Below are 22069 nucleotides of genomic sequence, written 5' to 3'. Positions count from 1 at the left end.
AAGAAAGAATGCTGGAAGGCCATATTTCTCCTGCCTCTCCATTGTTCCTGACAGGTAGCTACACAAATAACTAGCCAGTCACTTCCCCCAAACAGTTTAGTTCCCTGACGATCGTTTAGTGCCAGGTTTTAGGATACGGAGGGGACAGCTCTTTCTGAGAAAAGTGGGCGAGTGTTCAAGAAAGGTTTTAGAACACAGGCAAAATTTGAGCTGGCCAGTAATAACGATGAGGATAACAGCTAAATGTACTGAGTGTTTACTCAGTTTAATTAACTGTGCTCAGTGCCTATGGAGATTATGTAATTTAATATAATTATAAAATTAACTCAGTGCGCAGAAGTTGCATACAGAAAGCACTGCAAAAGGAACAGCATGAGCAAAGGTAAGGAAGTGAGAGAGTGCTGTCACATTCAAGAAATGATGAGGTGAAAGAAATAATGAGTAGGTTAAGAGAAGAGTTGGAGCGGGGATAGCAAACGCTTCCAGGAGGCCTTCCCTCCTCGCAATTCCCCATTCTGATTACTGCTCTGCATGCTGTCCCCTCCACACTTAAAATGCACAGTTTGCCGGATGTGCCTGTCAAGATTATATTTGGCCAGAAGTACCAAATACCTATAACAGAAGGCAGTTTATTACTTCCTCACATAGAAATCCAGAGAGAGGGTGCCCAGGGCAGTGTGGCAGTCCCATAAACACAGGGCCCCAGTCTCCTTCCAGACTTCACTCCTCCATCCCTAGGTGAGGCCCTCATCTGCAGGCTCCAATATGGTCACAGGAGCTTCAACAGTTACATACACATCCAGTGAGCAAGAAGATGTGAAAAAGAATGGCCAAAGGGAGCAGAGCAGACAAATAATGGAGGGTCTCAGAAACTGCCAGAGAACAATTCCTCTTACACAGCACTGTCCAAACCTGGCACTGGCCACATCTAGCTGCAAGGGAGGCTGATGAGATGCATCTTTACTCTGGGTGGCCATGTGCCCAACTAAAAACTAGGAATTTTTTACTGAAAAAGAAGAGGAAAATAGATGTTGGGGGACAACTACCAGCCCCTGTCCATAGTAATTTATATAATCTCTTGTGTCTAGAACATTTTCTTTGACTCAACTAGATCACAACTTCCTTAAAAGTAAAGACTATCTTCTACCCTTTAATGCATTTCATGGCATCTCATACATACCCAGCATCCAATAAATGAAGTAGGAAATAAATTGATGAATAAAAAATAAAACAAGCAAATTCATTCCTTGGTAGGCTTTATTTTCATAGGTGAGCTATACGTAAATAGTACAACCATATGATAATGAGATGGATTTCTTTTTCCAGTATGTATCATGGAAAGATAAAGACTTTTTTTAGCACCATAATCATAATATCATTAGAAACAGAATTTGGGGGAGGGGGGCATCTGGGTGGCTCAGTTGGTTAAGCATCTGACTTCGGCTCAGGTCATGATCTCACAGTTCGTGAGTTCGAGCCCCACATCAGGCTCTGTGCTGACAGCTCAGAGGCTGGAGCCTGCTTCGGATTCTGTGTCTCCCTCTCTCTCTGCCCCTCCCCTGCTCATGATCTGTCTCTCTCTGTCTCTCAAAAAATGAATAAACATTAAAAAAAAAAACACAATTTTTTTAAACAAATAAACCAGACCCTATGTACCCAAATGAGAGTCTTTATCTTCAATGCAGTCTGTATAGCCCCCTGCACATTACATTTTACGATAACCAATTCTGTTGAATTTTCCACCTTCTGAGGGGATATTTGGAATTTGGAAGCATGCAAAAGTGATCCAGAACCAAGTCTGATAAATTATAAGCTAGATGATATTATATTATCACAATATTATTACAGTGAAGAGATTTGTTAATACAATGATAAAGTAACTGGCCTAGATTTCTCATACACTTTTTAAAATACCTGTGGAGGGGCGCCTGGGTGGCGCAGTTGGTTAAGTGTCCGACTTCAGCCAGGTCACGATCTCGCGGTCCGTGAGTTCGAGCCCCGCGTCAGGCTCTGGGCTGATGGCTCAGAGCCTGGAGCCTGTTTCCGATTCTGTGTCTCCCTCTCTCTCTGCCCCTTCCCCGTTCATGCTCTGTCTCTCTCTGTCCCAAAAATAAATAAACGTTGAAAAAAAAATTTTTTTTTTAAATAAAATAAAATAAAATAAAATACCTGTGGAAAGTCATTTAGGAGTACAATTCCTAAATCTTTTCAAGAATGGTGAATTAGCTAAATGTTACAATTAGTGGTTACTTATCATATTTATTACTTCAGTAGAATAATAATAAAGATATATACAAGGATATTAACATGATATATGTATTTATTTATTCCTATTATTTAATAAACAGGATTATGCACTATGGATAATGCAAGTTAGATTTTATATTCATATAAACATATATGTTTACACATATACCACACACGTATATACCATTATATATATATATATATTATATATATACATTATATATATATACTTGCACTATCATTTGATGAACAGGATTAGGCTGAGTGGAAAAGCAAAATGTTTACCAATCCAGACCTTCCATAATGTAAAGCATTTACTGGGCTCAACACTATTATAGATGGTTACTGAAAAGCAAACCAAAACAAACAAATAAAAAAAAATATTCTGATAGGCAAATAAAAATGCAGTAACAATACATAATCAGTTTAAATCATGCAATAATGTTTTTTCAGAGAAACTGAAGGCATTTTACAGACATCAGTTTTCCTAGGGGAAAACAAAGGCCACATCTCTTCTGCCAGCAATTCTTGGCTGTTTATGCAATGCTGAGCCATTATCTGATATGTGGAGAATTTTATATTAACCACAAGGAAAAAACTGAATCAATAATGTTGCTTAGAATGGACACAGCACTTCTCATCTTCCTAGCACTTTACCAGCATTGATGAATTAAGCCCCTCACCATCCCAGTGAGACTAAAACAGAGAGTCATACTCTCACTCAGGGAAGGAGACAGAGATAGGTCAAATCAGCTGCCCTCAGCCATGTGGGGAGTTAGGGTCAGGGCCAGCAATGAGGTGAGAACTCAGCATGTAGAGTAATAAGCACTACACCCAGCATGCTCAAGCCTTCCACCACACCCCTACCATCTTCAGAGAACAGCCTTAAAGCTCGGGCGCCTCATTGTCTGAGGCAGCATGGAGAATGTGTTTTCAAGTCAAATATCTATCAATCAACACACATCGATTTTCTTTAATTATCTCCATAGAGCAGACTTGATTCTGAGGAGCTTATGTGATTTGAAAAATGTATCACCTATTTGTCAGACATGTATAATTTATGAAGACCCTTTCACTCAAGATCTGTAGTCCAAAGCTGGCAATTTGTGAGTTATTAACATGTTATTAGACATACCCTATTAAGATTTGCAGACTTCCAGCCCCTTGCACAAAAGCAAGAGACACACTCCGTAAATTTTCACTTGCACTATTTAGCTAAAAGATTCTGATTCTATCACCACCCTGTGAATCCTTCCCAAGAACTGCCTGATACAATAAAACCATCAAAAAATTATCTTTACTTTAGTAATCAAACTCTCTGATTTAAAACTAGTCTGGTTTATGGAGTGCCTGGGTAGCTCAGTCAGTTGACATCAGACTTCAGCTCAGGTCATGATGTCACAGTTTGTGAGTTCAGGCTCCACACTAGGCTCTGCTGTCAGTGCAGAGCTTGTTTTGGATCCTCTGTCCTCCTCTCTCTCTGTCCCTCCGCCGCTTTCTCTCTTTCTATCTGTCTCAAAAATAAACAAACATTAAAAAAAAATAAAAACAGGGGCACCTGGGTGGCTCAGTCTGTGGAGCGTCCGACTTCAGCCCAGGTCATGATCTCACGGTCTGTGGGTTCGAGCCCCACGTCGGGCTCTGTGCTGACAGCTCAGAGCCTGGAGCCTGTTTCCAATTCTGTGTCTTCCTCTCTCTCTGCCCCTCCCCTGCTCATGCTCTGTCTCTATCTCTGTCAAAAATAAATAAACATTAAAAAAATAAGATAAAATAAAATAAAAACAGAACAAGTCTGCTTCAGATGGACTTCTCCTTTCCTGTAGAATTTTCAGTGACTTTTTTCCCATGCATAGTGCTTGCCAATGCTGGTATTAAACTCAAGAGAAATTCTAAGGATTTTTTATTACCAATATATTCTCCTGAATGAGAGCACACATCTATTTTACAGGTACTGACTTAAAGATAATTCATAATCATGAATTCATGATTCCCTTTATATCAGGTGCCACTTACTAAGTAATACTAAATTTAGATATGTCTAAAAAACATAGTAGGAATTTCTATTAATCTGGTAAGATAATTAACTTTATACCTATTATTGTCTTATGATAGCAAAAATGAAGCAAGAATAAACAGACATATCACCATTCGTAAAGAGGAATAAGTGGGTGTTAGGGTGCGACCTGATTCACTTAATCTCTACAATTCTAATTTCAGGTTAGTGAGAGTTAATAAATATGTATTGATCATGTGTCCTAGGAACTGTGGGGATCGAGCAGAGAATGAGACCAACACAGACCCCAGAGAGGGGGTCAGGGCAGATGTCTTTAAAGAAGCACTCAGAGCTGAAGGGAGATGAGGGATAAGAGTAAGCCAGGCAGAGCTGCTGACCTGTGAAGACCCTGAAGGAAGAGAACAGGGAATGTGACAGGAGAAGACTGATGCCCAACAGGGAGGGGAGGAGACTGGGCCGGATGCTGCAGGGCTGCAGACTATCTGGGGCTTTATTCTGAGGACAAGAGGAGACCATCAGAGGATTCTGAGCATGGAGGCGGCACAAGTGGGGGAAGAGCCTCAGGTATGTAGGCAACAAACCACTGTGAACAAAAAGGCCCTGACTATCCAGCTCTTTTTCAAAACCAATCTCAAATCGGAGTTTGAGGTGATGTTTTTAAACTTAACAGAAAGAAGTCACCTTCTCCAAACCACATGAAGTAAATCCAGTCTTCTAGAAGTTGTTTTTCACATGGAATGCTACTACATCTCTTGGAGGTTGGTAGGAGGAAGAGGGGGATAATGGGGAAGGGGGATGAACTGGGGTATTTCCCATATACCCAAAGCATAAAGAAATAACTAATACCTTCATGCTCACCAGCAAGATTTAGCCAAGGTTAACATCATACAAGATTTTAGGTTTCCTTTTTTTGTTGAGAAATAAAATATTACAGACATAAACTGATCACTCTGTGTGTATCTTCTCCTCCTTCCCCAGAGGTAGCCATTATTCCAAAATTCTTGTGAACCCTTACTTTACATTTTATTTTTAGTTTTATTATAAATGTATCTATATATAATATGTAGTCTTGTATTATGTTTTTATTTTTTTTTTCAACGTTTATTTATTTTTGGGGGGACAGAGAGAGACAGAGCATGAACGGGGGAGGGGCAGAGAGAGAGGGAGACACAGAATCGGAAACAGGCTCCAGGCTCTGAGCCGTCAGCCCAGAGCCTGACGCGGGGCTCGAACTCACGGACCGCGAGATCGTGACCTGGCTGAAGTCGGACGCTTAACCGACTGCGCCACCCAGGCGCCCCTTGTATTATGTTTTTAAATGTTAAGTAAATGGTTTTATACTGTATGTATAATTCTGCAACTTGCTTTTTTTAATCCAACATGTTTTTGAGATACATTCGTATTGATACATGTAGTTCTAGTTCACTCACTTCATTTTATTTATTTATTTATTTATTTTACAGAGAGACAGTGCGTGCGAGTCAGGTAAAGGGACAGAGGGAAAGTGAGAGAGAATCCCAAGCAGGCTCCACCCTCAGCACAGAGCCCGATGCAGGGCTAGATCATGACCTGAGCCAAAATCAAGAGTCAGTCAATGAGCTAAGCCACCCAAGTGCCCCTCTACTTCATTCACTTTAACTGCTGCATGAATATTGTATGATTATAGTACAATATATTTATCAATTCTTCTGTTGATAGATATTTGGGCATTCTTTTTTTTTTTCTGATCACAAACAATATTGCAGTGGATATCCTTGGCCTTATCTTTCTCCTGATGCACATGTGTGAGAGTGTCCCTGAGGGACAATATCTTTGTAAAAAGTTTTAACACATTAGAGGAAAGTAGTGCACGAAATTGAAGTAATATCCTAACTGCTATGGTGACAAGAATGTCAGCGATATGTTTAGGTTACAGGGAACAGTCCAAAGCCACCATTTTTAGGAAACCTATTCAAAAATGTATGAAATCACTTATATTGAGATGAATGAGCATGTAGAGGTCAACAAGAATTTGGTCAAGTTTTAAATTCAGTGGCTGAAGCTCTACAGAGTCTGATCTAAGCTGAAAACCTGGCTGAAAAGAGCTGAGTGTTTCTAATTTAAGACATATGCCAACTAGATCTAAATAGCAAGGAAAAACAGGAATAGATGTACTGAGAGAAAAAAATCTTGACAGGTTCAGGTTAGCTGCTCACTGAATAAGTCTCCCATAAATCCTGAAGCTCATCCAACATGAAGATTTATACAGAATTAGCTGCAGATAGATGAGATTTTCAAAGCCTGGTTTCTTTTTTCTTAATTTTTTCTTTTCAAAAACTAACAATTTAGGGCCAGGATAGAGTCAGGATTTCCATTCACATCTTCCTGCTTGTTGCATTTTTTCATCATCACTCATCGACAATACTCAAACAGCCACCTTGTCAGAACTTGCCCTTTGGCTAAGTGAACTGAGAATGAAAATTCCTTTTAAACTGAACAGTAGTCTCATGTGGGCAAGTGGCAAGGCTTCAGTGGGAAGAAATTAGGTACAGGATCCATCCCCTCGAAGTTGGCTGAGGGTGAAGGTCTTAGATATCCTCACTTGCCAGTAAAGTGCAGAGCAATGCTTTTGAACAGCCCTAAGACACCCCACAAATTGAGCCTTCAATACTGCCATCACTCAGACACACTACTCATCATGTACTTGGAACCAGAAGAGCATAGACATTTTTTGTTTATAATGAATTTGAAGGTCATCTAATTTAAACCCCTTGTTTTGCAGAAATAGGAGTCCAGCGATACTAAATGTCTTGTCCAAGCTCACACGGTAAACTGTTGGCATACAAAGACTCCAAATTCTCCATTTCAGGTTCTCTGTCCTGTATTATGTGACTTGCACATAATGCTAACACATCAGAACAGTTAAAAACATTCATTCTTTTGGGGTGCCTGGGTGGCTCAGTCAGTTAAGCGTCCTACTCTTGGGTTTTGGCTCAGGTCATGATCTCACGGTTCATGGGTTCAAGCCCGGCATTGGACTCTGTGCTGACAGTGCAGACCCTACTTGCAGAGTCTCTGTCCCCTCTCTCTCTCTGTCCCTCCCTGGCTTGCTCTCTCTCTCTTCTCTCAAAAATAAACATTTAAAAATATATAAAACATGCTTTTAAAAAACATTCATTCTTTACTAAATGTTCATTCATTACATATTGCCAAAACTTTCCAGCAGCAGTATTTTAGTTTTTCATTAGAAAACTCCTGTGAAAGATTATATTAACATTTCCAATCATTTGCTCTACCTTTCTGCAAGAGGATTAAACCACCTTATTGGTATCAGGCTTGACTGTGTGAATTACTCTGACCAATGACATGTGACAAGAAGTGAAGCATGCTATTTCTAAACAGAAGCTTTAAAAGCTATTTCATGTTTCCTTTATCTCTCTTTTTCTCTCTGCTGTAAGACAAGCATGTCCCAGATTGGGACTACTCCTACAACCTGGATCCCAGGATGAAGAGGAGACACAAAGAAAAGCTGAACCTGACTCACAATTAACACATTGTGAGTGAGAAACAAAACTTAGCTGTTGTAAGCCAGGAAGATTTCAGAGTTCTTTGTTATTGCAGCACACCTAGTAAAAACTGACTGATACAGTTACCAACAAAAAGCAAAAACAACAAAAATGTTTGCTCAGTCATCACAAACAACTCATAAAGTTGTGAATAGAGAAACTAACCTCATACACCATTTCCAAAGATGAGAACAAGCCATAATTCATGTTTTCTTCTTTTATGAATTCACTTCCACATTGTACAGAACTTCCTTTCCAAGGGCAGTGCTGAAAGTTGGTTATGGGATCACTACTGGTGCTTTTTACTTATCTTTCTCAAGAATGCATATCTAATGTCAAAGGAATCAAAACCTTTGCATGAAATTAAGATGTTCTATCTCAGCATCATTTGCTCTTAAAAAGGAGGCTAAAGAGTACAAGCCATAGAGAGGCCCAACACTCCCAGAGTCAAGGCCTTGGGGGCTGGAGGCTCAAGCTACTTCTCTTTAGGCCTATCCATGATGGTAGTCATCCAACAACCACTGTCTTAGAAGCCAGCCTACTACCACCTGTATGAATCCAGCAATTAAGCCCATCCTGCTGGGGTGAGAAAGGTGGCATGACCCTCAATAGAACAAGCCACTTGTATCCCTCCCTTTTAAGACAGCAAACAGAACAATCCCTCATTCCACTAAGATCTGTTGAATGCTAATTATGTGCAAGGCACTGCTAGGCCCAAGGATATAAAGAACAAGACAGACACAGTCCATGACTTCAATTAATTTACATTTTAGTGGTAAATGGACAAAAACCAAGCAAAACTATAAGCAAAGATTTTGTAAAAAAAAAAAAATTATATATTTATATATATATATATATGTATACACACATATATGTGCATATGTATATGTATAAATATATGTGTATATTTATATATGTATACACACACATATGTATATGTATATACACATAAACATATAAACAAGGCGCTATAGTAAGGGATTACAGTACAAATTGTTTTTAGATAATACAAAGCCCTCTCAGAACATGACATTTTAGCTAAGATCTGAAGGATAAGATGAATTCAGCCATGCAGAGAAAGAGCTGTGGAAAGTGTGCTCCAAGCAGGGAGGGGGATAGGGAATCGCAGAGACTCTGGGGCATGAATGAGCATGATACAATCAAAGAACACGCAGGTTTTCAGAAAAATGGACTTGTGATTTGAGTCCTAGGACCAAACTCAACATCAGAATAATCCAGACGGAGTGAAAGTAATGGAATGGACTGTGGGAAAACAATGCTATTTACTGAACTTACGAAGAACGTTGTACAGAGACACAGATTTGGTGGGGCGGTAGGGAGGGAAGAGGAAATCAGGAGCTCACTTTTAGCTAGGTTAGGTTGGTGGAACCTGTAAATATCCAGGTAGTGCCAAACGGGCAGTTAGATACACAAGACTGGAGCTCACAGAACTGAGCTGTGAGTATGGATTAGGGACTTATCAAGACATGGGTAGCATGAAAAAAACAAGCTTCACATACTAATTAGAAATTATTCTTATAGAGCCACAAATTTATTTTTCTCAAATAAACTTATAATAAGAAAGCCAAGACAAAGGGTTTTAATGGTTCCTGACTAGAAATTGGGTTTATGAATTTATGCAGAAATGGAGTTACAGAATAAAATTAGTGAGGTCATTAACAGTGCTGGTTGGCTTGTAACACCTTAGGGTGCATAAATCCAATCTCCTACTCAGACATACTCTAATATATACAATTTCTTATAATAGATACATAGTGAATAAATGCAATTCCCCACAACAAATATGTAAAACAAGTTTCACAGTAACCATAGCCTCAAGGTTAAAGATTTTACTCCATGGACTGGATAAAATCACCTTGAGAGCAAATATAGACATGGAAGGGGAGAAGGTCTGGAGCTGGGCCCTGAGGATCAAGTTGAGGAGGGCAGGTGAGTGAAGTAGGAGGCATATTAGGGCACTGTCACATCAGAGAAGTTGTTACAGGTATTTGTTAATTTTGCTGCCTGGTATTCACTCCCTTTCTTGTAAGAGGACCCCAAATATGCTTTAGGAGAGCCACGCCTACTTCAACTCTAAATACATGGGATTTGAATGAAGCCAATTCTCTCCTCAGGGTCCTAGGGTTGGAGCATTTAACCAAGGCCTACGCCAATCAATGCATTCCATTCCCCTGGCCATAGTGGTTGGTTCAGAGATAGACACAGAACTTAGAAGAAGACAATAGGACCAATCAGTGCTAATCCTAGGAATCCCTGGCTGAGGCATAATTTTTCCTGCTGGATCTGCATATCATTAAATGAAAGAGTAGAGTCTCTGGCAGCCATCTTGTCACTATGACAAAAGAGTACATATGAAAATGGAGCCAATTTGGAGAAAATGGAGCCAGGAAATATAGAGAAAGCAGTCTTGGTAGCACATCTGTAACTAAAGCCACACTTACCAGGACGGTGATTATATGAGCAATAAATTATTGTTTTACTTGGTCCCCCCTATGGTACGGGCTTCCCTCACCAGCAATGAAATCCTAACTAATGGCGAAAGCAAGAGAAGACCATTTCAATGAATGTGGCCTATGCTGATTAGAGGTTTAAATGGAGTCAGAAGGTTTCCATAGGATGTAGCAACATGGAGGCCATTGAGAGCCTTGACAAGATCAGTTGCAGTACAGTGGTGGGTTGGAAACCATATTCGAAAGGTCCTGTAGAATATCCTCCATGAACATATATTATCAGTCATGACTCCTATTTGATAAAACGGAACAGAAAGAGCACTGGACAGAGAATCAGAAGATCTGGAACCTAGACACAGCTCGGCCACTAACCATCTATATGACCTTGGACAAACCGCTCACTTGACAGTTTCCTCATCTATCAAGTGACTACAGCTGCCTGGCACCCAGGGGCCCCTCTGGCTCTAAAAATCTCAGCACTTTCTTATTTTCAGCAAACTTTATTCTGTTCTGGAACTTAGTGGCTTGGAACTCAGGTCTTACAAGCATACTCTCCTTTGCTGCTAAATTAAACTCTCCCTGGCTCACTCTCCATTTGGTAGAACCATTTCATAGAAGGTCCTATCACTCTTGTGGTTGGCTTGCGCAGAACACAAGGGTGTATCCCTGCCTCTGGCACTCCAGACTGAGTCTCTCCTCTGTGGTCACCCTTGGCCAACACTGTCCCCAGGTTCCTCTACATCTTGGGGCCTCATGCCACTCTGTTTACTGAAGATGCAAGGTATGGGCTCCAAGGTATCTAACCCAGAGAGTTTCCCAGGCCTTTTGATCCTCTGAAAGGCAAAGATTCTTGCTGATTAGCTTTCATTCTTGTCAAAGTTCTTTTCAGAAGGAAGTCGAATATGAATATGCGTTGCTCTTTACTTCACACCATGGGCCAGGCCCACTGCAAACTAAACTTTGGCCATGAAGAAAAACATGCACAAAAGGTCAGCAGTGTTGAAATGTATCTCTCCTATTAGCTCAATCGGGAGCAGAGCAGGAGAGGTTAATTTTTCAACACGGTAACATACCATATATATCAGCACTAACAATGAGGTTTTATTTCCCTGAGTCAGCTTTAAAAATAATGTTGACTTTTATGGTCGATACATTATAGATCACCATATTTATGTCAGAACATATTGGCATGAAAATAAATCAATGAAAATATTAATACAGGAGCCTCGTGTTTAAATGAAACCCCTTGCAACTTCACATCTTCCCCTCGTATTTCACCCTAGTGCTTTCTGAGACATCACTTCTGACATGTTTTACTGAACATGACATCAAGGACTGTTTTCATTCTCTATGACTACTGTTTTTAATCTGTCTTCATATAATAAGGTTCAAAAATATCCACTTTGTTCTTTTACCATAAACATACATAGCTGCATTCCATCATTAACAGGACTGTCAATTTAAATTTAAGGTTTACATATGAACAAAATATCTCAAAGTTCTGACAAGCATACTATTAACAAATAAAACACTCTGTGTTGGAGACGAGCTTCAAATTTTATATTTGCTACCATAATTGTTTTAGAGTCATAAGAAGCTTCTATTATAAGTATGTATTGTAGAAAGCAAGTTCATAGTTTAGACATTATTAAAGAAAAATGGGGTTTGGTGGAAAAGAAAACCCATTCTCACACGTGTATCTTCTCTTTCTGAATAACGATAAATACCTGGGTGAATCAGAGTCTCGGGAAAAGTTCTTTGCTTCCGGGTGCAGAGTTAGCCATCTGCAACAGTAGTAGAAGCCAAAGGATGCCCAGAGGGAAAGCCAAGTCAGAAGAAGCAAAGAAGAAGCAGAAACTAAAAAGAGAGAAGCAATAAAATAGAGAAATAATAGACAAAAGAATGAAAGCATTGGTTGGTAGCAGGAGATAATAAAGTCACTGGGGAAACCCTTAACCCCTCCCTCACTCCCATATTTAATTATTGCCAGGTCATGTTCATTTACCTCCTAAATATCAACTGAATCTGTCCATTTCTCTTATTGCCCCCTCACAACTCAAGTTAAAGCTACCATATTCTTCCTCCTAAACTAGAGCAAATGCCTCCTAACTAATTTGCAATGCCCCTTGCTCTCCAATCTCCAAAAAGCATCTGATCTAATCACGCTTTCCTGTGTTTTTCATGCGCGCGCGCGCGCGCACACACACACACACACACACACACACACACACATTAAATCCATTAGTAGGACAAAATCAATTAGATCTAATTGGGAAAATCTTTCACATGCTAATATAGACGATTATCTTTATGATATCAAGATAGATTTTTTTTATTTTTGAGAGAGAGAACACAAGCAGGGGCTTGATCTTAGGGCTGTGAGATCATGACTTAAGCCAAAATCAAGAGTCAGACACTTAACCAAATGAGCCATCCAGGCACCAAATTAAGATTTTTAAACCAGATACAAAAAGCACAAACTGGGGCGCCTGGGTGGCTCAGTCGATTAAGCGTCTGACTACTGGTTTAGGCTCAGGTCATGATCGCATAGTTCACGGGTTTGAGCCCTGCATTGGGCTCTGTACTGACAGCATGGAGCCTGCTTGGGATTCTCTCTCTCCCTTTCTCTCTGCCCCTCAAAATAAATAAATATCTCTCAAAATAAATAAAATAAATTTTTTAAAAATCACAAACCATAAAAGAAAAATTGATCACTGCAACTATGCTAAAATTTACAACTTCTATTCCTTAAAAAAATACATATATATACATACATATATATACACACTTATATACAAGTCATTAAGTCAGCAAAGCCACAGAGTAGAAAAAAATATGTATTACATAAATAGCTGAAAAGACTTCTCCAAAATATGTAAAGAACTCTTAAAAATCAGTAACAACAAAAGCAAGACAACTCAATAGAAAAAAATGAGCAAAAAAAAAAACCTGCAGAATGAGTTCACACAAAAGAATGGGGGATGAGACACAGCAGGAGTCCCTCATCTCCCATGCAAAAGCAAGTGTGTGTACACAGAAGTGTGTGTAAAGGAAGAGGTAACACCTCGTAAGGCAAAAGAAAAATGGGGCTTGGTGAGAAAATGCATTCTCTTCAGTGTGTCTCCTCTTTCTGATGTTCTCCTGTGCTCACAGGACATACCCACCAGGATGACCTGGCCAGTGGGAGATAGAAACTGGTGGACGAATGCCTACTTCTTTCTGGCCCGGGGAGGGCCTTTTGGGATGCAGTTGACTCAGGTTTTCAGATGACAGTCTGTTGGGATTGAGTACTCAGTTGCCTTTTGTGGGGGCCAATTCAATAACCCACCTTTGAGTCCCCGTTAGTTCTCCTTCATTCACCAGGTTATTCCCCTTTGTCCCTCACTCCTGCTCCCTAGTACTGTACCCTCTAATAAAATGGTATCACACTAAACCTCGGCTCTGCTTTCTCGGTGACTCAAGCTAAGACAACAGCATTCTTCCACCTCCCCCATGTGCTAAGTGTCCAGAGCCATTGGGGATTGTTTCCACCACTGCCCCCCACCTTAGCAACACCCTAGCAACAGGAAAGGCTTTGGTAATGGACAGCATGTCTGCACGTTACTGCTTTAAGCAGCATTTTAGGCAAAGGCTGTGAAGGGAACTTGCTGCCTGAGGGTAAGAGTGGATGGAAGGAGGTATCCTGGGACACAAGCCCTCCACTCTACAGATGCCTTGGGCAACTTTACCACTAGTCAGAGAGCCCCAGGCTCTGTTACTGATCTCTGCTCTTGCCCCAAACCAAACCAGCTTTCTACATTTCTTGACACAAAACACAGGGAAAGATAGATTCGGTCCTGGTGCATTTAAAGATCTTTGTCTGATGCCAAATGAAAGGAAAAGGAAAAGTTTCATAAAGATCCCTTTCAAGGTTGGGAGCCCAAAGGCAACGATGAACTTCCACAACCACAGGACAATATAGCTACAGTTATTTTTACTGCATCATTAATGTTAAAAATTTGGATTTCAAAGTCAGTTTGAGCAATCACACAATTGTGCAGATGGAGTAAAAGGTTATTTTTTTCAACAGTGATTATTTTTCTAGACAAAGTACCATCAGTTTCAGAACAGCCACCTTCTCTGTTATGATGGTACAATGTCAGAGCAATGTTTCCCCATCACTCCCCATGTTTACACTAATTTAAAGCTGCCAATTATGTCAGATCCTTGTCAGCAGAAAACAAAAATGTGCAAGCCGCTATACAAATTAATTATTGAAATTAAGTACTCACTGTCTCTAGACAGTCCTCTAAATTATTTAAGGATCCAATTTGCTTTCCTTGAGTGTGGGGGGGGGAGAGGGAGGGGGACCCTTGGGAAGGCCCTTGGTCTCCAGTGTGTTAAGACAATTCAAATATGTGAGACAGGTCCAGGTATACAGCAGGAGTCAGTACAGTATAAAAATATAGTATAAAGTCATTAAAAAGCTAATGTCAGTGCCTTGTATCTTCAGACCCAAGGTATAGTTTAAAACCGGGTAGAGGGTTGCTATGGGAATGCTATGTCCCATTCTTGATAGTTTTTTCTATTCACTGTTCTCTCTTTACTGTTATTTTCAGATCGTGCTGTTTAAGCTGGGGCTCTATCACTTATAACAAGGGCACTAGATATAGAACTTCAGGGATGATCTGCTCTTTTATTTCCACGTCTTCTTTCTGTGTTTTATGACCTGGGGGCAGGGAGAGGAAGTTCATAGGTAAGAAACCATTCCTGGAAATCTGGAAATGTGCTGAGTCTCTGCTCTGTAAAAGAAATGCAGGCTTTCCCCAAATCATAGCAGATAGGACTTTTGCTGAGTCTTTCTGAAACTCAGTTTGCTCAGCTGTAAAATGGGGTAAATAATGTCTGCCCCTCTTTTTAAAAATCAATCACAATAACAGGGTGCTTTTGGCAGACTGTAACTCTATATCATTGTGTGAACCTAGCATCGTTAACTGTAGACAAAAGACAAAAATAAGAGGTGGTTTGATTGGTGGCGTTTTCTCTATGTCTTCGATGAATTGTACCTCATCCACAACTGCTATTCCTGGACCTGAGCCCAACCTCGATTCCTAATTCCTTGGGGGCGAGGGGGAGGGGACTGTAACCTGTCGGTCTTCATCTGCCACCCAGTGGTCTACTGGCCAAATGACACCAAATTATTGAGCCAATTTGAAACATTTCAGAAAAGCAATTCAAAGTAAACCACCAACTACTTTAATCCACCACCTAATTAAATGTACCTAGGGGACTCATATTTTAAAAACTTGTTAGGGGCGCCTGGGTGGCGCAGTCGGTTAAGCGTCCGACTTCAGCCAGGTCACGATCTCGCGGTCCGTGAGTTCGAGCCCCGCGTCAGGTTCTGGGCTGATGGCTCGGAGCCTGGAGCCTGTTTCCGATTCTGTGTCTCCCTCTCTCTCTGCCCCTCCCCCGTTCATGCTCTGTCTCTCTCTGTCCCAAAAATAAATAAACGTTGGAAAAAAAATTTAAAAAAAAAAAAAAACTTGTTAAAAAATCAGGGGCACCTGGGTGGCTCAGTCGGTTAAGCGTCCGACTTCGGCTCAGGTCATGATCTCACAGTCCGTGAGTTCGAGCCCGCGTCAGGCTCTGTGCTGACAGCTCAGAGCCTGGAGCCTGCTTCGGATTCTGTGTCTCCCTCTCTCTCTGACCCTCCCCCGTTCATGCTCTGTCTCTGTCTCAAAAATAAATAAACATTAAAAAAAAAAAACCTGCTTTGGATCCTCTGTCCCCTCTCTCTGCCTCTCCCCCCACTGGCATTTCCCAAACATAAAATTAAAATTAAAAAAAAAAATTAACCATTTACTTAACATTTAAAAACATAATACAAGGGGCGCCTGGGTGGCGCAGTCGGTTAAGCGTCCGACTTCAGCCAGGTCACGATCTCGCGGTCCGTGAGTTCGAGTCCCGCGTCAGGCTCTGGGCTGATGGCTCAGAGCCTGGAGCCTGTTTCCGATTCTGTGTCTCCCTCTCTCTCTGCCCCTCCCCCGTTCATGCTCTGTCTCTCTCTGTCCCAAAAATAAATAAACGTTGAAAAAAAAAAAAATTAAAAAAAAAAATTAAAAACCTGTTGAAAAATCAAATAATTATGTTGTGATATGAATAATAAATCCCGAATTCATCTTTGTAAATTAAGAAATACACATATTAATCAACAGTTTTTCAGAGTAACTTGTATAAATGAACTTTTACTGCCTGAAGGCATTAATGAGACTCCATTACATAGCTTCAGCTGTTTAAACAAAAAGTCTCCAAATATAGGTAAAATATTAAATTTTAAAATCGATTCACTGATTTAAACATGTATAATACAATAGTGGCATTTTATTTAACATTTATTTTTAAATTTTTTAATGTTTATTTATCTCTGAGAGAGAGAGACAGAGTGTGAGCAGAGGAGGGGCAGAGATGGAGACACAGAATCCGAGGCAGGTTCCGGGCTATGAGCTGTCAGCAGAGTCCAACATAGGGCTCAAACCCACGAACCATGAGATCATGACTTGAGCTGAAGTCGGGCGCTTAACTGACTGAGCCACCCAGGTGCCCTTGTTTATTTATTTTGAGAGGAGAGGGGCAGAGAGAGAAGGTGAGAAAAAATGGCTCCACACTCAGCTCGGAGCCCAACGTGATCATGAGATCATGACCTGAGTGGAAATCAAGAGTTGGACACTTAACCCACCCAGGTGCCCCAACAGTGGCATTTTAAAATGAAAATGAGCAATGCCCACTCCTTTGGCACAAAATCTTTTTTAAAGATACTCTCTTTCAACAACCACTCCTCCACAACTGAAAGGCAGTAACACTTTGCAGTTATTCACGTTTATTCATAAATTTCCCTCTTCTGAACTCTGAAAACATGTATCTCATAAACAGTTCTAAACACTAAAAGGAAGGAGAACACTTCTTTCATTGTAGGTGTGTCATTTTCCTGGGTGGTGATAACTATTTTAGACTACTGAGATGACAAAGACTTCCCCATCCCCTTTGGAAGATGTCCCGTGTGGTCCACAGACATCACTACTGCTCCTGGGATGGCTTGCTGAGGCCCCTGTTCAGCAGGGCCAGAAACATCCCCAGGCTCTTGGAGACTCACAGTGGGAAGAACCGTGGGCTCAAGGTCAGAAACTGTGGTACCCATTTAATAGCACATTGAGGACTCCTGCTTCATTCTTTCACGAGGTCCATCTTCCCACTGAGCCCATTTAAAAGAAACAAGTTCCAACTCTAAATTGCGTCAGTCTTGTTGAAAGTTCTTGAAGAAATGGCGACAAAGAGGGGAAAATGCATTATGCAATACACATGTTCTAGATGTGTGGACTTCTCCTTAGAATCCCATTCATCGTGGCAAATGTCCCTCACGTTCCCTTCTGTTGCAAAACCCCAACCTGGCTCTCTTCCACTCTTTTCCTTTCTTCTATGAATAGTTACATAGCCCTTCAGTTCTTCATCCCAGTGAATGGAGAGAGTTAGACGTTGTAGGGAGGCAGAGGAAAAGCCAGCGGATGACAGAAGCCAGAGAAGAAAAGCTTCAAGGAAAAGGAGGTGGTGAAGTCTGTCACAGCTTTTGCCAAGTCAACTACCCCTTTATGGCCTGACTTTTTTCTCCCTCTTCCTTTCTCCACAACAGCAACCTCAGTAATGCACTAGTCCCAACACTGTAGTTCTCTGCACTTATGCCTTGACTAAGATGATCATCCTCTCACTTAAACAGCTATCCCTCCAGACCAGGTCGGCCTTGAAGTCTAAGTAAGGTGTCTTAGCCTGCTCAAGCTGCTGTAAATACCAGACTGAGGGGCTTAAACAGGAGAAACCATTCTGGAAACTGGGAAGTCCGAGATCAAGAACGAACTGCAAGGTTTGGTTTCTGGTGAGCGCTCTCTTCCTGGCCTGCAGGCCATCTTCTCACTATGTCCTCACATAAAGCAAACTCTCTGCTGCCCTTCATTACAAAGACAATAATCCTACAGAATTAAGGTCCCACTCTTAGGACATCATTTAACCTTAATCATTTCCTTATTCCAACTGCAGTCACAGTGGGGGTTAAGGGGTCAACATATGAATTTGTAGGGGACACAATTGAGACCATTGCAGAAGGTAATAGCCATGAAGAAAAGTCACTTTCTCTAGTTACAGGGTAGCAAAGGCACACTTGCCCTCCCGTCCTCCCAAATAAACAATAGAGTTCAGGTTTTCAGAGCACCATAATCTCTAGGGCAAGAGGGAGGAGGGTGTGGGATGAGAACTAAAATGTGTCAGGTCCCTCCCTTGTGGCAGGCCTGTGGGGACTGTGTGCCTTTCTTCCAGCTAATTCTCAGCAATCTCACCAGAGAGACTGTCCCATCTTATAGCTGAGGAGGCCAGGGCTGAGACAGACAAGGTGGCTTGTTTCAAACTATATTAGCAGTTCCTGGGAGAGCCAGATCTGAGCACCTTCCACCACACTGCAATGTGCTCTGAGGGAGCAGAAACCCACAATCCACATCAGGAACAAGCATACTAGATCAGAGGGCCTAGTGAGCCCTATAGGGGTGTCTTCTCTGACTCTCAATTTCCTCAGCAGTAAACTAGAGCTAATAACACTTCATCCACAAGGTTATTCTGAGGATTAAGTAAGATCACAGTGTGAACTGGCTGGCCAAGCCTATACTAAGCCAGGCTGGTTCCCCTCTTTGGCTTCCCTCTGAGAGCCCACACCGAGCTGGGAAGGCAGCTTCACTGGAAATAACTAAGCATTTTCCAGCCCCCCCCAGCACATGAAAGATTACGGGCAACAAAATGAGAGAAAATTATATTCTTTTCACTCACCTAGCCAGAAAGCTTTGCTCTGCTTTGCTCAAGTAGATTGTAAAGCCAGTTAGCAAGGTGGCGAGCCCGTGCGCAAGCTGCAGCATAGACAGCCACCGTCCTGCAGCCTCAGAACATCAGTCCCAACCTTCAAGCTTCAGGCTTCGGCTCAGACACTGGCCTCACCGCCCACTCACCCAGTCTGAGGGACACCCTTAACTCCTCTTCTGGTGCATGCCCCAAGTCCACTCAGTCCTGTCATTCTTGCCCCATCTCCGGGGACAGGTCCCTCCCCTCCATCCATGCTGCACGGCCTCACTGGAAGTACTGAGCATCTCTCACCTGCAGGCATTGCTACAGTCCCTTACAGTCCGACTGCTCCAGGCCCAGTTCCAGGCTCCTGGGTATCTCTCTCAAACAGCCTATCCCATCACCATCGTGCTGAAGAACATCCATCCTCTTTATGATGGCATCCCCCGCGCTGGCTCTCCTGCCACCCCAGGACACACCGTGCTCTTAAGCTCCATTCCCTTTCATGGGCTGCCTCCCCCACCCCATGGGAAGGCCTCTTACCCTTCTTTGTCTCTGTTCTTCTCCCAAGCAGCTCAAATGGCACCTCATTAGGAAGCCTTCACTCGACTCCCTTAGCAGAGAACTGCTGCATCCTGCTGGTCTTCACAGCATTTTGTTGACCACTCTTTACACGGTTACAATTAGCTGTATTGGTTTCTGTCTTCCCCACCAGACTGTGAAATCCTGGACAGCAAGAGCCATATTTTATTCATCTTTGTATCCCTAGTGCCAGACCCAATAGATATGCTCAATAAATGTTTGTTGACTGACAGAGTGAATGAGGTCTCTGCTCCTTTTGTTGTGAATAAAGCTACATGTTATATAGGCAACACTCAATTTATCCCAAAATTACCTATCTTAAACCTTTCTCTCTTGCCCTGTATTAACTTATCTTTCTGAATGTTAGACCCTAGAAATAAACTTTTCATTTCTGTAGACTCCATGCTGATTGGCTGACTGACCCATTGACTTCCCAATGGGACAGAAACCGGCAGGCTCCACACACAGCTTCCTCAGCTACATGGATCTATTAGGTCTGCTTTGTCAGCAGAAATGGGAATATGGAAGAAGTTGCACCTGGCTTCATGGCTCACATCTGTTTTCTTGGATGTTCGGGATGCTGAGATGGTTAATAAGCAAATCAGCCTCAGTATTCAAATAGGCAGTTAATAAATCCTGAAAGAGATACAAATAAAAATCCCCTTGGAGATTTCCTGACTCTATGCAAAGGACTCTAGCCAGAGGAGCAGTCACACTGTTCCAGGTTGTATGCCCTGTTTAAATGACAGGAAGCACCATGTGTGTTTGGGCCTCCTGTCACAACCCAGCCTAGAGCAGCAAGCATACAAGATAGTGTAGGGCCAGCCCTCTGGACCTGGTAAGTCTACAAGCTCGGCTTTTAAAGGCTGCTGTGCCCTTGAATTTACATTTTCTTTCCTGGAGTTAGCCTCTTTCAAACAAGGACTCTGACCAGACTTTGGGAACACAGAGTAAAATGCCAGATCAAGGGAGAGGCTGACACTCAGCCAAGGTCATGATGCTATGCTGCCCATTTTCTTTCCTCCCAGGGGAAGCACAAGCAGGAGCAGTTATGGTCCCAGAGGGAGCTTCCCAGGAGATGGAGATGCTGGATACTAATGCCTCAAAGGAACAGAGATTCTGCAAGTTCTCAGAGGACTACAAGCAAATCTACCTCTCCCTGACATACAGTATCATCCTCGTGCTAGGGCTGCCCCTGAATGTCATGGTCTTGTGGCTCTCCTGGCGTCAAAGCAAGCGCTGGAGCTGTGCCACCATCTATCTGGTGAACCTGATGGTAGCTGACCTGCTTTATGTGCTGACGCTACCCTTTCTCATCATCACCTACTCCCTGGGTGACAGGTGGCCCTTTGGGGAGCTGCTGTGCAGGCTGGTGCGCTTCCTGTTCTACACCAACCTCTATGGCAGCATCCTGCTACTGACCTGCATCTCTGTGCACCGCTTCCTGGGCGTGTGCCACCCCCTGCGTTCACTGCCCTACCGGACCCGCTGGCATGCCTTCCTGGGCACTGCCACCACCTGGGCCCTGGTGGTCCTCCAGCTACTGCCCACACTGTTCTTCTCCCAAACAGACTACATTGACGGCCAGATGGTCTGCTACGACATGACAAGCCCTGAAAATTTTGATCGGTTTTTCACCTACGGCATGGTTCTAACGTTGTCTGGCTTTGTCTTTCCTTCTTTGGTCATCTTGGTGTGCTACTCGCTGATGGTGAAGAGACTGATCAAGCCAGGAGAGACCCTCATGAGGACAGGCAATGCAGCCCGGACCAAGTCCATCCGGACCATCTTGCTGGTGTGTGGCCTCTTCACCGTCTGCTTTGTGCCCTTCCACATCACACGCTCCCTCTACCTCACACTCCGCTACCTATCTTCAGAGGACTGCCAGCTCTTGATGGTGGCCAGCTTGGCCTATAAGCTATGGAGACCACTGGTGAGCATGAGCAGCTGCCTCAACCCAATCCTGTACTTTCTATCAGTGGGGAACAATGGAGTCAGGCTCTTTCAGGAACTCAGGCATAACAAGGTGGGTGAGCACCCAGCTGGAGCCAAGGGAGAGAGACCCAGGGGTGGGCAGATCTGGGTACTGACAAGATGAAGTTTGGAGACAATGAGCTCCAAGATGTTGACAATGACTGGTTTGAACACAGTCATGTGCTACTAGGAGGGGCTCAAGGTCTCCTAGTGGTGTCCTGCTACAAAGGATTTTATATTGATGTTAAGAAATTTTAAAATAAGAATATGGAAACAGCCACCAACACAAAAGAAAACTTTTTTATTTTAATCAAAGCTGATATTTATCTCATCATTCAGGCCTCAGCTTAACTGTCACCTCCTCAAAAGCCATTTCTACCCACCCT

The 22069-nt window shown here is 42.3% G+C and overlaps 1 pseudogene; it reads left to right on the top strand.

The window, feature by feature from the left end:
- The first annotated feature begins 17273 nt into the window (after positions 1–17273).
- On the top strand, positions 17274–21799 carry LOC125174442 (ovarian cancer G-protein coupled receptor 1-like; annotated as a pseudogene).
- The last annotated feature ends 270 nt before the right edge of the window (positions 21800–22069 follow it).

Source organism: Prionailurus viverrinus, chromosome C2, assembly GCF_022837055.1.
Source record: "Prionailurus viverrinus isolate Anna chromosome C2, UM_Priviv_1.0, whole genome shotgun sequence".
In the NCBI taxonomy this organism is placed as follows: Eukaryota; Metazoa; Chordata; class Mammalia; order Carnivora; family Felidae; genus Prionailurus; species Prionailurus viverrinus.
Note: the sequence above shows the minus strand (reverse complement) of the source record. Positions and strands in the feature narration are given on the sequence as shown.